The 13,961-nt window shown below is 46.5% G+C and overlaps 1 long non-coding RNA gene across 1 annotated transcript in view; it reads right to left on the reverse strand.

The window, feature by feature from the left end:
* The window catches only part of LOC129394834 (uncharacterized), a 30,973-nt gene extending 17,557 nt beyond the window's left edge, over window positions 1–13,416 (reverse strand). Inside the window, exon 1 of the long non-coding RNA XR_008622176.2 lies at window positions 12,255–13,416. This is a non-coding gene — a long non-coding RNA (uncharacterized LOC129394834). The remainder of the gene's footprint in view (window positions 1–12,254) is intronic.
* Window positions 13,417–13,961: the final 545 nt, after the last annotated feature.

A 13,961-nucleotide genomic window follows, 5' to 3' on the forward strand; every position in this document is an offset into this window, starting at 1 on the left:
CAGACACTGAGTAGCTAAGCAGAAAGTAGCTGCAAGGGCAATGCAGGTGAAGGGAAGAACAAGCCGATGGCCCAGAAGGCAGGATGAGAATCCGAGATCCACTCTCCATGATCTGCCATGAGTTCCACCAGAGGCCTGGCCATGCCTTGGTTTCCCCCAGCCCACAGCCTGCAAATAGCTCCTCAAAACCCTTGGGGTGTGATGGCCCCTGCTCATCCTTCTGAGGGCACAGGCAGCGAACTGAGAACCCCTGTGAATAGCACTCTGGAAAAGTCAAGTGCCCTCCACCTGCTGAATCACACTTGACTTTTGCTGAAATCAAGACAATTACAAGCTTGTTCCTGATCCTATTTAGTACGGCTGGATGGCCCTTGAGCCAAATTAGAGGGAGGATGGGCCTGGAATGAGAGAGGATGAGATAGGTTCCATGAAGCTCCCATAAGAATTTCACTCTTGAGGCTATGCCACAGCCCTGGCAGGCTGCACAGAATAAAAGTCCACCTTGGTTAGATGCTTCACCTGTTTCTAAAGGAAACTGTACTCCATCATTGTTCAGGAACTTAAAACATTCATTTAAAAAGTAATAGCAAACACTCAGTAAAAGCACACTTTGACCACCCACTCTTCAGACCAGGGCCCCACCCGTTTCAGAAATAACCATTCTTACCAAATTAGTGCATGCCTCTTCCAGAATTTTCTATGCATTTACATACACATGTATTGTTTAATTTTTTCTTGGTTTTGTTTTATATAAATGAGTTATATTGTCATTTCGGCTCTAAAGCTTTACTTCCTCTACATTACATTCTATCTTGAAAGTCTTATTAGTACCTATATATGCTTTTTTTTTTAATTTTTAGAAATGGGATCTCACTTTGTCACCCAAGCTGGAGTGCAGTGGTGTGATCATAGCTCACTGCAGCTTTGAACTGCTGGGCTCAAGCGATTCTTCCACCTCAGCCTCCTGAGTAGCTGGGACTACAGGCGAGCACCAACACACCTGGCTAACTTTTTAAAATTATTTTTTGTAGAGACAGGGTCTCAGCTCGTTATGTTGCTCAGGCTGGTCTCAAACTCCTGGCCTCAAGCAATCCTCCCACCTCGGCCTCTCAAAGCACTAGATTATAGGTGTGAGCCACCCTGCTCAGCCTGTCTATTCTTGTCAGCTTGTATGTAGTACTCCACGGTAACTTTGTCATTATTTATTCAGCATTAAATCATTATCTATTCCACTATTAATAAACATTTAGCTTGTTTTCAGTTTTTCCAGATTCCACATAATGCTGTGATGGAGAGCCCTGTTCACACCTTCTCCCTAAGGTACTGCTGAGTGTCTTCCTAGAGCAGATATCTACAAGTGAAATCACTAGTTCACGGAGCACACACAGTTATTTTAACGTATGCTACCAAGTTCCCCCATCATGGCTGGATTCCCCCTCCCACAGCCGGGCATGAGCATGTTTATCCCTCCCCTTAATGTTTATAGGGTCCTCTTTTTTCTCCAACCTAATTGATGTTTTTCCCTAAATCCCATCAGGCCTAGTATGACCATCAAATGCAGGGTGCCACTGGACAGCCCTGAGTAAGAACTGATTGCCAAGTAAAGGAAATCCTTAGACTGAATAGAAGAATTATCCTTCAATATTCCAAGTTTTTTCTCCAGGATCCATGACATGCTCATGGTCCATCCAGAAAAGACATCCAATGTAGAAGACAGAGAGCCGGAGTAAGAGGAAGAAACAGAAGCAAAAACACTGGGAGAGCACACTGGCTTTGGGCCTTAGAACAGCGTGTGGCCTTGAGCATGGCTCTCCAACACTATGCATCCTTGTGTCCCGTGTCTGAAACCATCCCTACCTCATACACTTACCATAAGACTTAAAGAAAATTAAAAATGCCAAAAATACCATACTGAGCTGCTGTCGAGGTTGTCGACTGCCTTAAACAAGAGTTCTTAAGCACAGTGCAAACCCCTTTTTAGGGATGACTATTTCCACCAAAAATGATCGAGGAAATCCTTCCCCATCTCATCAACACAGGATGGAACTCAAAGTCATGCCTAGGCAAAGGATATTTGGTCACAGAGCAGAGCTGAGCTGCAGCCTCCCACGAGCATTAATGATTAAGTGACCAGCTAGTTGCTTTTTACACACTCCCCTGGAGGGAAGTGGGGCATCTCTGGACATGGCACTGATGGAAACCAAGCCCCAGGTGAATGTAGAGGAGTGGATCTCAGTGTTGGCGGCGCACTGGGATCACTGCGGGGAGCTTCATCAAAAAAGGATGCCCAGAGATCCAGATTTAATTGGTCTTAGAGGTGACGTGGAGGTGAGATTTTGAAAAGCTCCCCCAGTGATTGTGAAATGCAGCGAGGTTAAGAACCACTGCCTTAGGGCAGTTACAGATATCAATTCTGACCATGCCCTTCAACTAAGAAGAAGAGCCGGGATCTGTATATTTCCTTTTTTTTTTGCAATTTCTTACTGTAAACATTTTTTTAAAAGGAGAAAAAGTAGTGTCCTAACACAAGAGTCTCAGAATTGAGAACGTGTGAGACAAAGATAGCGTGAGACCAAGAGGAACAGTGGCAATACTTGAACGAAACAGCAGAAGACAATGGTGAACCATGTCAGGCTAACTGCCTCCATTACACCCTTAGTAAAAAGGAAGGGGATGTTGTAGTTTGCTAGGCATAATTATATGCGACAATTTTGAAGTAGGGTTTAATATTTGACTTTAATAATTCTCAGTTAATTCCTTGTGTGTCATCAGAGATTAGAGTTCAAGGAGGCTGAGGCTACTGGAATTTGCAGGGCAGAGAAGCAGAAAGGAGAAACATACACCAAGAAAGGATTCCTCAAGTCTGTTGCTGAACAGTAAATTTCACTTTTGCGGAAAAAAAAAACCCAAAAACAAAAAACTGCACAAAACTAGGCATAGAGTGACCAGAGAACTGTAAGTTTGACCATTCCTAGAGCTCACTCAGGGCTACAGAACCTTCAGGCTCCAACCAGGTGGGGTGGAGAGGCTTTGTTAATATCCAAGGCATTCAGTTAAGAGCCCAGAAGGATTCTGCAGTAGTGGCAGAAATAAGCTTGCCTGGGGAAAAGGCTGCTGTAAACGCAAGCCAGAGTAGCTTCACCAGTCCCAGAGGGATCCAAGTAATCCTCAGGGAGCTCGAGCTCAGGTACTTGACTGCCTGGACTAAGTCAAACACCCTTTGAAGCAAGACAACTAAATCCAGCAATCAACAATGTAGATTCACCACATCCAGGGTTTCATGTAGAAATTACTACACATAGGTAGTAGATATGTAAAATGACAAACATCATAAAATGTGAATTGCAGAATCAAGGTGGTAGGTATATGTCTTAAATTTTTTTTTATAATAAAATGTAGGACTGGGTGCTGTGGCTCACACCTGTAATTCCAGCACTTTGGGAGGCCGAGGTGGGCAGATCATGAGGTCAGGAGATTGAGACAATGCTGGCTAACATAGTGAAACCCCATCTCTACTAAAAATACAAAAAATGAGCTGGGCGTGGTGGCAGGCACCTGTAATGCCAGCTACTCATGAAGCTGAGGCAGGAGAATCAATTGAACTGGGGAGGCGGAGGTTGCAGTGAGCCAAGATCGTGCCACTGCACTCCAGCCTAGGTGACAGAGTGAGACTCCATCTCAAAAAATAAAAAGTAAAAAAGTAGGAAAAACTACTACATAGGCATATAAAAGAGAAATATAACTAAAATAACTAGAATAAAAGTTATTCAATAAAAACAGACTCAGCAATGACAGAGCCAATAGAGAGAAGCACATAAATCAGCTACTATCTGTGCACATGTCCAGAAGCCATGTTAAGCAGAACTTGTTTTAAGTAGTTTATAATTTAAATTTGTGGATACATATTTTACTTTTTTTTTTTTTTTTTTGAGACGGAGTTTTGCTCTTGTTGCCCAGGCTGGAATGCAGTGATGCGATCTCAGCTCACTGCTGCCTCTGCCTCCCAGGCTCAAGTGATTCTTCTGCCTCAGCCTCCTGAGTAGCTGGGATTATAGGCGTGCGCCACCATGCCTGGCTAATTTTTGTATTTTTAGTAGAGACCAGGTTTCACCATGTTGGGCAGGCTTGTCTCAAACTCCTGACCTCAGATGATCTGCCAGTCTCAGCCTCCCAGAGTGCTGGGATTTCAGATAAGCCACCACACTCGGCCCATATTTTACTTTTCTTAGGGACAGGGTCACCCAGGTGGGAATGCAGTGGCACAATCATGGCTCACTGCAGCCTCAACCTCCTGCTCAAGCCATCCTCTTGCCTCAGCCTCCCAAGTAGCTGGGACTACAGGCGCAGGCCACCCTACCCAGCTAATTTTTAAAAAAATTTTTTCAGAGATGGGATCTCACTGTGTTGCCCAGATTGGTCTTGAACTCCTGGGGTCAAGTGATCCTTTTGCCTTGGCTTCTCAAAGTTTTGGGATTATAGGCATGAGCCACCATGCCTGGCCGAGAAGAACTTTTTAAATACTTTTTTCTAAAAGAAAAAAAATGATTACAAAGCAAACAGAAATACTCTAACATTACCAATTGCAGGGGAGAGAGTCAAAGTACAAAAATGATTCACAAAGCAGAAGAAAATGAAAGTGATAAGCACATGAGGAAAATAATCAACCACACTAACATAAAACATTGTAAGTAGGATAATATCAGATTAGTCAAGATTTTAAAATTCTGTGTTCAGTGCTGGTGACCATGTAAGAAGACACTGATCCACAGCTAGTTGAAGGTCCATTCTGGGTTCCTGTTTCCTGGAAAGCAATGCTTAGTGGGACGGGTAATTTGCTCATGTGACACAGCTGGTAGCAGTGCTGGCTGGCTGTGTTCCATGACTAAAGTCGCAGAGGCTACACCAGGCTGGCACCGTGGTCTACAAACCTGCCACTCTCTATCACCTTTTTATTCATAGAGATGAGATGGGTCACTCTCAGACAAAAATAAGAGGCACAGTTGTGGGCCACGACAGAGCAGCAAGCAGGGAAGGTAGGTCCCCAAATAGCGGCCTGAGAGGAAGGACATACATGCGTAGTGGCCCTAGCTTCACTCAGACGCTGTGTATAAGTTGGGGGCAGAGAAAGGTGTGTGGCAGAGGAAGGCCCAGCTGCAGTGTGTTCCCCCAGGCAGCTCTGTGGGTTGAGGACACAGCCAGGTCAGTCCTTTCTGCTCCCACATCCCTCCCTAATCAAACCTGTTACTGGGGAACCTCAGTGACAGGCTGGGTTCTAGGTGCATCTGGGGACTGCCAAACATAACATGGCCTACCACTTGGGAGGAATGCAATATCTGATAGTCCAGTGTTTCCAAAGGTTGGCAACTGAAACAGAGAAGTTAAATAATTTGCCCAAGGCCACACAGCTGAGTCAAGGAAGTGGGGCTTGTTAGGCATTTCGGCCACCTGCAATCCACCTTCCAAATTGCATCCCTATCTTTGTGTCTCTTCTACTATTATTTACCTTAAACAGTTTTAACTTGACTTTAAGTAAAACTACTTCCTAAAGATTTGGCTCAATAAAAAGGTTATAAGTTTTATGAAAAAAAATTAAGTTATAGTGATAGAGGTAGGAGGCAGCCAAATGCCTAGACAGATAGAGAAGGGTCCCCAGTGAAACCCACCTTCAAGTCTAAAACAGGCTAAGGACTGAAAGACGGGACCGCTGGTTGGGATGAAACCCATGACCCAGAAGGAGAACTTCTGCCTCCGTTTGCCTGCCCTTTCCCGATTGATTCTTTCTGAATAATGCCTTTCAACCAATCAAATGTTGCCTTTTCCGATACTACCTATGGCTTGCCTGGGCATGCCCACCTGTGTTCTGGGAGAATGGATGGAGCCACCAGGAATTCACGTCTTATGCAGCGGAGGAGCCTGGGCCTCTTCACCTGCTGTGCAGCAGCCCTGGCATTCAACTGTGAAGGGAAAACCTGCTTGGAGAGCCCGTCTTTGCTGGGAGCTTTCCTTTTGCTTAATAAATTCCACCCTCCTCACCCTTCAATGTGTCTGTGTGACTCATTTTTTTCTGGTCACGAGACAAGAACCTGGATTTAGCTGAATGAGGGAGCAAAAATCCTAAAAGAAAAAAAAAATCATAGGTGTATATTTTGTATATATTTAAATTCACTTTAAAGTAAATCTATAACTATTAAAATTTGTAAAAAAATCATCACACACACAACCAGCGGTAATTTTTGACACACTTAGGGGGCAAGGGCTCCCACGACCTCTGAACTATCCTGTGGGTATAGCTGCAGGGCTGTTTGTTCACACATGTGATGTGTGGCCTCTACTTGTTCACAAGAAACACAGTGAGAGGTAGACAATTTGCTCACCGTCAGCCTCAACTGGAAGAAGGCTCACTGCTGGATGCTCCTGTGTGGAAGGTTCCCCTCTCTCCAGGCAGGCAGGCAACAGAGCCCAGCCCAACAGACAGCCCCCATGAGGCTCCAGTGCACCCTCGGCCACAGTATTGAAGGATGCTCTGTTTGGACCAGGGCCTCTAATTTCCCCTTCATGAGATGTGCCGGGTTTATGATGTCTCTTTCCCAGCCCCTTGGCTTCCAAGCACCGCCCAAGGACCCCAACCCCCACCTCTCTGTTTTCTGCTTTTCAGAGTGAGAACTGTTCGCCCCTGATGGTGAAGTCTAGTGACTGATCCAGAGCCTGCTTTCTGCAACCCTGCTGGGTGCTCAGATGTCCCTTCAGTTGTGTCCTTGTCTAAGCTGGAGACTAAAAAGCGGGACGAAGAGAGTCTTCCTCTCTCTCCTTTTTGTCCTCTCTAACCCCTCTGCTTCCTCTCTCCCCTCCTTCTCCTTTCTCTTCCCTCTGCCCTCTTCTCTCTCCTCTTTCTCTCACTCCAGTGTGTCTTAGGCCTGTTTCCCAAATAAGAGTACCTGAAAGATGGCTGCTAGCATCTCAGGGCTGTCTGCATTATTCATTCTTCTACTCCCAACCCTCTATTTATAACCAAGCCTTCTGGCATCTGAAATAATGAAAACTATCCTATTAGCAGCTTTCCGATGGTCTAGACTGCTCTTTGGAACATCCCAAACACTTTTGTATTCAAGTTTCTCTTCTGACTACAGGTACTTCTCACTCTCCAAAATCTGACTGTCAGAGCTCAGGAACCAGCAGTGCCAGGGACACCCCTCCTTAGGTGAACCTCCCACTCTCTGAACCCTCAGGAACCAAACAGATTGAAGCAAGTTGCTTGCTTTTGTTGCCTGAACTCACCGTCCAAATTCTCACTCTCTGAATTTAGGACCTGAAGAGATGACAGCAAGGGACACTGTGTATTAAACTAACTCAGCTGTAACCAAAACATCTGTCGACACAGTTCCACTGCAGCTTCCTCACAGCAGAACAACAGGGACCAAATTCTCACACAGCAACCCCCAAAGGCATTCTGGGACAGGCAGCATCCTTCAGAGGCTCACATTCTGGTCAGATAAGTTCGATAATGCGTCCGTGTTGAATGCAGCAGATGTAACCCTTCCAGCAGATTCACAAGGCCCACCAGCCCAAGCTGGGCTTCACAAATGCGAAGGTCTCTTTGCTGCAAGACTTTCTAGAGCTAAAATCTATTTGAACATACACCTTTGTTCAAATAGCCCTTAATATCCGATGTATCTTGTATGCTTCCAAACACACCCTTGGAAATCCAGATTTGGGGTGCATATGCAGATTCGTGGGTTTTAACTAGCACTTTGTCCTAAGACATAAGCCTGCGGTCACCACAAACCAGGTCTGCAGAGGGGTCCAGGTATCTGAATTTTCAAGATGTTTCCCTGGTGATTCTAAGGTATAGCTCTGGTTAAGAAGAAATGTTATCTGTGACATTTTGTGCACAACAAGGATGTACAGAAAATGAGTGAGTGTGGAGGCTGTTTGTGGGACTTCAGACACGTAACATATAACGGTGATAGAGTGAGATCCAGAATCTCTTGCCCTGAAAGACAAAAGTCTTTTTTAAAAACAAGTTGGCCCAGCATGGTGGCTCACCCCTGCAATCCCAGCACTTTGGGAGGCTGAGGTGGGCGGATCACCTGAAGTCAGAGTTCGAGACCAGCCTGACCAACATGGAGAAACCCCATCTCTATTAAAAATACAAAATTAGCCCGGCATGGTGGCGCATGCCTATAATCCCAGTTACTCGGGAGGTTGAGGCAGGAGAATCACTTGAACCTGGGAAGTGGAGATTGCGGTGAGCCGAGATCACGCCATTGCACTCCAGCCTAGGCAATGAGAATGAAACCCTGTCTCAAAATAAATAAATAAATAAATGAGTTTTTCTTAAGATTTGAACAAACTTCTGGGTTTTTGGGTAAGGGAGGTGGGTTAGCATTTCTGGGTCTCATTGCTAAGCTCCGAGATTCATTAGAACGAAAGCAGCAAGGCTCACCTTCCCACACAGTCCACAGGAGACCCTCGCAGGGGAAAACCCTGATTCTAGACTTAGGTGGCACTTTCCTTAGTAATGTGACCAAGTGCACTTGATAGAGTGGTCCTGTTAGCAGCAGTGAATCCATATGATCTGAGGCAACTCAATTCTTGCCTCCTTAGAAGAAAGAATTTGACTAAGGGGCATAAGGTAGAGGGAGAGACTGAGGCAAGTTTTATAGCAGGAGCCAAAGTTTATTAAAAAGTTTTAAGGCAGGGGCCAGGTGCGGTGGCTCACACCTGGAATCCCAGTACTTTGGAAGGCCAAGGCAGGAGGATTGCTTTAGCTCAGGAGTTTGAAACCAGCTAGGACAACATAGCAAGACACTGTCTCTATTTTTTTTTTTTTTTTTTTTAAGTTTTAGAGCAGGAATGGAAGGAAGTAACATACACTTGGAAGAGGGCCAAGTGGGCAACTGGAAAGATTCAAGAGCACAGTTTGACCTTTGACTGAGGTTTTACACGTTGGCATGCTTCCAGGGAACTGCATCTCTCCTCTTCTGCTTCTTCCTTTGGGGTGAGCTGTCTGCATGCGCAGTGGCCTAAGCTCTTGGGAGGGGCTGCATGCACGGTGTGTTTACCAGAGCTGTGGCTGTGCGCATGCTCACTTGAGTCGTTTGGTCACTGACCAGTTAAATGCTATATTGCTTCTTAATGCACATACTTGAGGCCACCTGCCAACTCCTGAGATCTTATCGGGAAGCTGCTGATCACCAGTTTCAGGTTTTTCTATCTATTGGGAGACTGCCTTTTCTTGGTACTGCCTGCAATCAATTATTATTTTAGAGAGAGACAGTGTAACAACCACCTGACCCTCACCTGCTGGTCGCCTGACATTCCTGGTGGGGGCTCTCCCACCCTGCTCCTGTCTGCCTAACTACCTGCTCTAACAGTCCAGTGGGAGGAGGTTGGTCCTAAGCCCACTAGCTAGGGTAAATAACACTGTCTCTTTTTTTTTTTTTTTTTTTTTTTTTTTGAGATGGAGTCTCACTCTGTCACCAGCATGGAGTGCAGTGGTGTGATCTCTGCTCCTCACTGCAACCTCCGCCTCCCACGTTCAAGAGATTCTCCTGCCGTAGCCTCCTGAGTAGCTGGGACTACAGGCACATGCCACCATGCCTGGCTAATTTTTGTACTTTTAGTAGAGATGGGGTTTCACAATGTTGGCCAGGATGGTCTCGATCTCCTGACCTCGTGATCCACCCGCCTCGGCCTTGCAAAGTGCTGGGATTACAGGTGTGAGCCACCACGTCCGGCCAACATGGTCTCTTTTGGTCTCTGTGTCCTCTTCTGTAAAATGGTGACAGTTCCTGCCCTGCTCACCTTGAATAAGAACTTTGAGGATAAATACATTACTGAAGGTAAAAATGCATTACAAACTCTAAAAATACTACATACATGAGAGCTGATTTTGATTGCTTAAGGTGCAAATAAGCCCAGGCTGACTGAAGATGATGAGGTGACCCTGATGGCCGAACCTTTACGAATCCTTTCCTTATTAGCAAGTTGACTTAGTGGGAGCTTTGTTTCCTCAGATTCTGTGGATAGAAAGACCCCTTATTTTCCTGCTGCCAGGGTCATCTGTCTAGAACATAAATCTGACCGTGTCACTCCCGCTCCTTCTTGTCAGATCTCAGACCAAGTGTCGGCTCCATAGAGAGGCTTTCTGCCGTCCTCCATCTGCAACTGCAGACCTTTCTTATACCCGAGAGCCACTGCAGTCTCCCTCCTGACAGGCACCATGACATCAGATGGCTTTATTTATTTCTTTTTCATCTCTCCCCTCTCAAGAGAATGCAATCTCTCTGAAAGAGGGTAAGGAGATGTTTATGTTATTAACCACTCTTTCTAGGAAGGGCTAGATCAATGCCGTGCAGGTACCTGATGCTGAGAGAAAGAGAGAGAGAGATTGCAAGGGGAACCAGGAAACCATCAATGTTGAAGAGAGAGTTATCCTGATTTCCAGGCCCTGATTCCAGGTTCTCATGAGGCCTGGCTGCTTATGGGTTCAATAAAAGCAACAGGATCATGGGTTTTTTCCAATACATTCTCACTTTTGCTTAAAGCAAATTAAAATGGTGTGCTGTTGCCTTAACCAAATACACCCTAAGCCACATCTGCCTCTAGAGAAGAGGCCTGTGGCTGGCAGGGACTGTTTTCCGCTCACTAACTGTGAGTCCCCAGGGCCTGGCACAGTGATGGGCAAGGAAACACCTGTGAATGGATAGAGTTTGTCTCTGCACTGCACAAAAGCCCAGTTCTCGTTTTCCATTTACAATGTTCCAAAGTTTTCCAACATAATTCCACAGGTCAGAGGTTACAAACTGACTACCTACCTGTTGAATTAGCCCACAGGCTTTTTTTTTTTTTTTTTTTTTTTTTAAGACTAGGTTTTGCTCTTGTTGCCTAGGCTGGAGTGCAATGAAGTAATCTTGGTTCACCGCAACATCTGCCTCCTGGGTTCAAGCGATTCTCCTGCCTCAGCCTCCCGAGTAGCTGGGATTACAGGCACACATGACCACACCCAGCTAATTTTTAGTATTTTTAGTAGAGACAGGGTTTCACCATGTTGGGCCAAGCTGGTCTCGAACTCCTGACCTCAGGTGATCCACCCGCCTTGGCCTCCCAAAGTGTTGGGATTACAGGCATGAGCCATTGCACCCGGCCTTGTTTTGTTTTTTAAAACATTGTTTTTACCTGGACAGTTTTTGAAGAAAGAAAAGAAGGAAGCAAAGGAAGAAGAAGAAAAGGAGGGAGGAAGGAAGGAAGCCAACATTTTAAAATGGAGTGAGTTCACACGAAAATCAACATTTCCAGCCCCTCTTTAAAAACTCGAATATTTTACAGCACTAGGCTCTAAAAGGCCTTTCTACTTTTACATCTTCTTTTTGATGGTTCAGAAGAAAGCAATCTGTTCTTGCATTTAAGGTAACAAAATCTGAGACCCCAGATTCCTAAAGGGAAATGAGTACAACCACAAAGCTTACAAATGTGTTTTCCCTGTCTCTCTCTCTCTTATTATCTGTCCCAACAAGAAAACCCTGTCCCTTCCAGGGACAGATGCTGCAGGATTATAGAACAGTGGCTCAGCTGCGGACTCTGCCAGCATCCCTGCAAGAAATGCCTCTAAGTCCCCACAGTTGCAGCCACAGCTTCTGCTGACTGGAGTCACCCGTGAAGCTGATCTGCATATGGCTTCTGGCCTTGTTTGTTGAGAAACCTGCTAAAACAAATGCAGGTGTCGGGAGCGGCTCATTAAAGTTTTTGCGCTGCTCTGCAGCACGGCCCTCACTTCTTGAAACTCTCATACCTCTCAGAGACTTCGGGCTTTTTTCTTTCTGAAAGGCTCAATCCTGGTACCCCAGGGACAGCAGACAAGCCCCTCAGAGCCCCCAAAACAGGGCATGGCCCACCAAAGGCCATGGCAGTATCCACCCATTGTTAGAACACACTTTCTTTCCTTTTTCTCGATGTGGTTTTCACTGGGAAAAGATGGGGTGTGGTCACGAAGAGACCAATAAACAAAAAGTTAAACACTTAAGTATACAATGGTTTTCTGAAAAATAAGGAGAGAGAGCATGCAAAAATGTTACTTTCAACAACTGGAAAAAAGCCCTGAAAGTCCATGAGTCGGGCAATAGCCAAATCCATGTTCCATCTTAAGTAGGTTTCCCTCCCTCCCTGCCTCCCTCCTTTCCTTCCTCCTCCCTCCCTTCCTTCCCTTTCTTTTCTTTCTCTCTTTCTTCTTTCCTTCCTTCTTTGTAAAATCTTACCAGGTACAGTGGTTCATGCCTCTCCCAGCATTTTGGAAGGCTGAGGCAGGAGGATTGCTTGAGTCCAGGAGTTCAAGGTCAGCCTGGGCAATATAGTGAGACCTCATTTCTACCAAAAAAAAAAATAAATAAAAATTAGCTTGGTGTGGTGACACATGAATAGGAGGCTGAGTAGGAGGCTGAGGTGGGAAGATCGCTTGACCCCAGGAGGTTGAGGCTGCAGTGAGCTAGGATTGTGCCACTGCACTCCAGCCTGGGCAACAGAGCAAGAGACCCTGTCTTAAAAAAATACATCATAAATAAAATCTGTCCCGAAACTATCCTGACTTTCATCCTCCCCAGATTGGGCTTCGTCTTCAGAGCCTCCATCCCCAGATTTCTCGGCCCAGAGCTTGCAGATGTTTTCTTTGCTGGAGGCTCAAAGTGCATTTTGTGATACATGGCTGTCTCAGGCCAGGTTCCCCCAGGAGCAGACACAGAGACAGGGGACTGAGAGCAACAACTGGCTGGGAGGTGGCCCAGCATCTCATCGTAGAAGAGTGTGGGAATGAGACAGGGACAGAAGGCAGCCAGCGGAGGGCAGGCTGTCACACAGGTCACCACTGTGGCCCCTAGAGTCCAAGCCCTGGAGAATCCTGGGAGCCTGTGGAGCAGGGGGAGCTGGGGTCTGTGTTTTCCAGCCCCATCCACCAGCAGCTGAGGGCTGATGCCACGCCTTTTCCCTCCCAGCACTTCTGACTGGTCCCAAGCATGTGAGCCTGCAGCAGAGTGAGGTCAAAAGGCTCGCCTAGAACCCGGATCAGGGCGCCGCAGCACCTGCTCCAACCTGTCCAGCCCCGGGCCCACCTCAGTTAACAGAGCAGTCCCTCTTCCAGCCAGGAGGCCCTTGTGGCGAGCAGAATGTGGAGGTGGAGCACATGGAGGCAATGTACTTGCCCGGGACAATCATTTCCTTACTCTCATCACAACAAAGCCATTCCTTCACTGTACTTTAGAGACCTCTGTCTCCTCATGCCCCAAAGATGTTCAGCCGGGGTTCTCCTCAAGGAGACAGAAAGCAGTGGACCTTAGATTCTGCGCCAGCTGCTCTCTTCTCCGCCAGGGTTTACTTGGGCACTGGCATGTTGAAATGCTGCGGTTTCCAAGCCAAAGGGCTTTTCTCTCCCGGCAGGCCTTTCCAGCTTCCTCGGCTGCGCGGTTCTTCCTTTGTGGCAGGAAGGCTGGGACTTATGGTGGGGTTCATTCTGATCGTGTATCGCTGGAACATTCTTTCATTCATGTGCTAGTGTTCCCAGCTCACTGTTGCTTCAAAGAAGCTCAGTGCGTGAGTATTTGATATTTTCTTTATTGAGATGCTCCATTCTCTGAGTTGCTAGAGCGTCTCCCTTTACATCCAAATTCCAGCCCCACCACAGTTCTCTCCCTCTTCACAGCCACTGCCCTCTCATCTGTCAGTCACTCAGCTCTCATCAGAGTAAAAGAAAAGCCCTGGGGCTGCCACAAAAAGGGCTCTTCACTGGAGCCCAGCCAGCAGATCCCGACTCCAAGTCCCTGGCATTAGACTCAGCTCAGTGGCCACGCTAAGCCCCAGCTTGTGCCGGTGACAAATGAGCGCTGGGCAGAGCAGGCCAGGAGGGCTCCACTCTTGCTTGAAAGAAACTCCGATGAGGTGAGAATGATGGAAAAGCAAAAGAATGCCGTGCAATG

This window comes from Pan paniscus, chromosome 20, assembly GCF_029289425.2.
Source record: "Pan paniscus chromosome 20, NHGRI_mPanPan1-v2.0_pri, whole genome shotgun sequence".
Classification (NCBI taxonomy): Eukaryota; Metazoa; Chordata; class Mammalia; order Primates; family Hominidae; genus Pan; species Pan paniscus.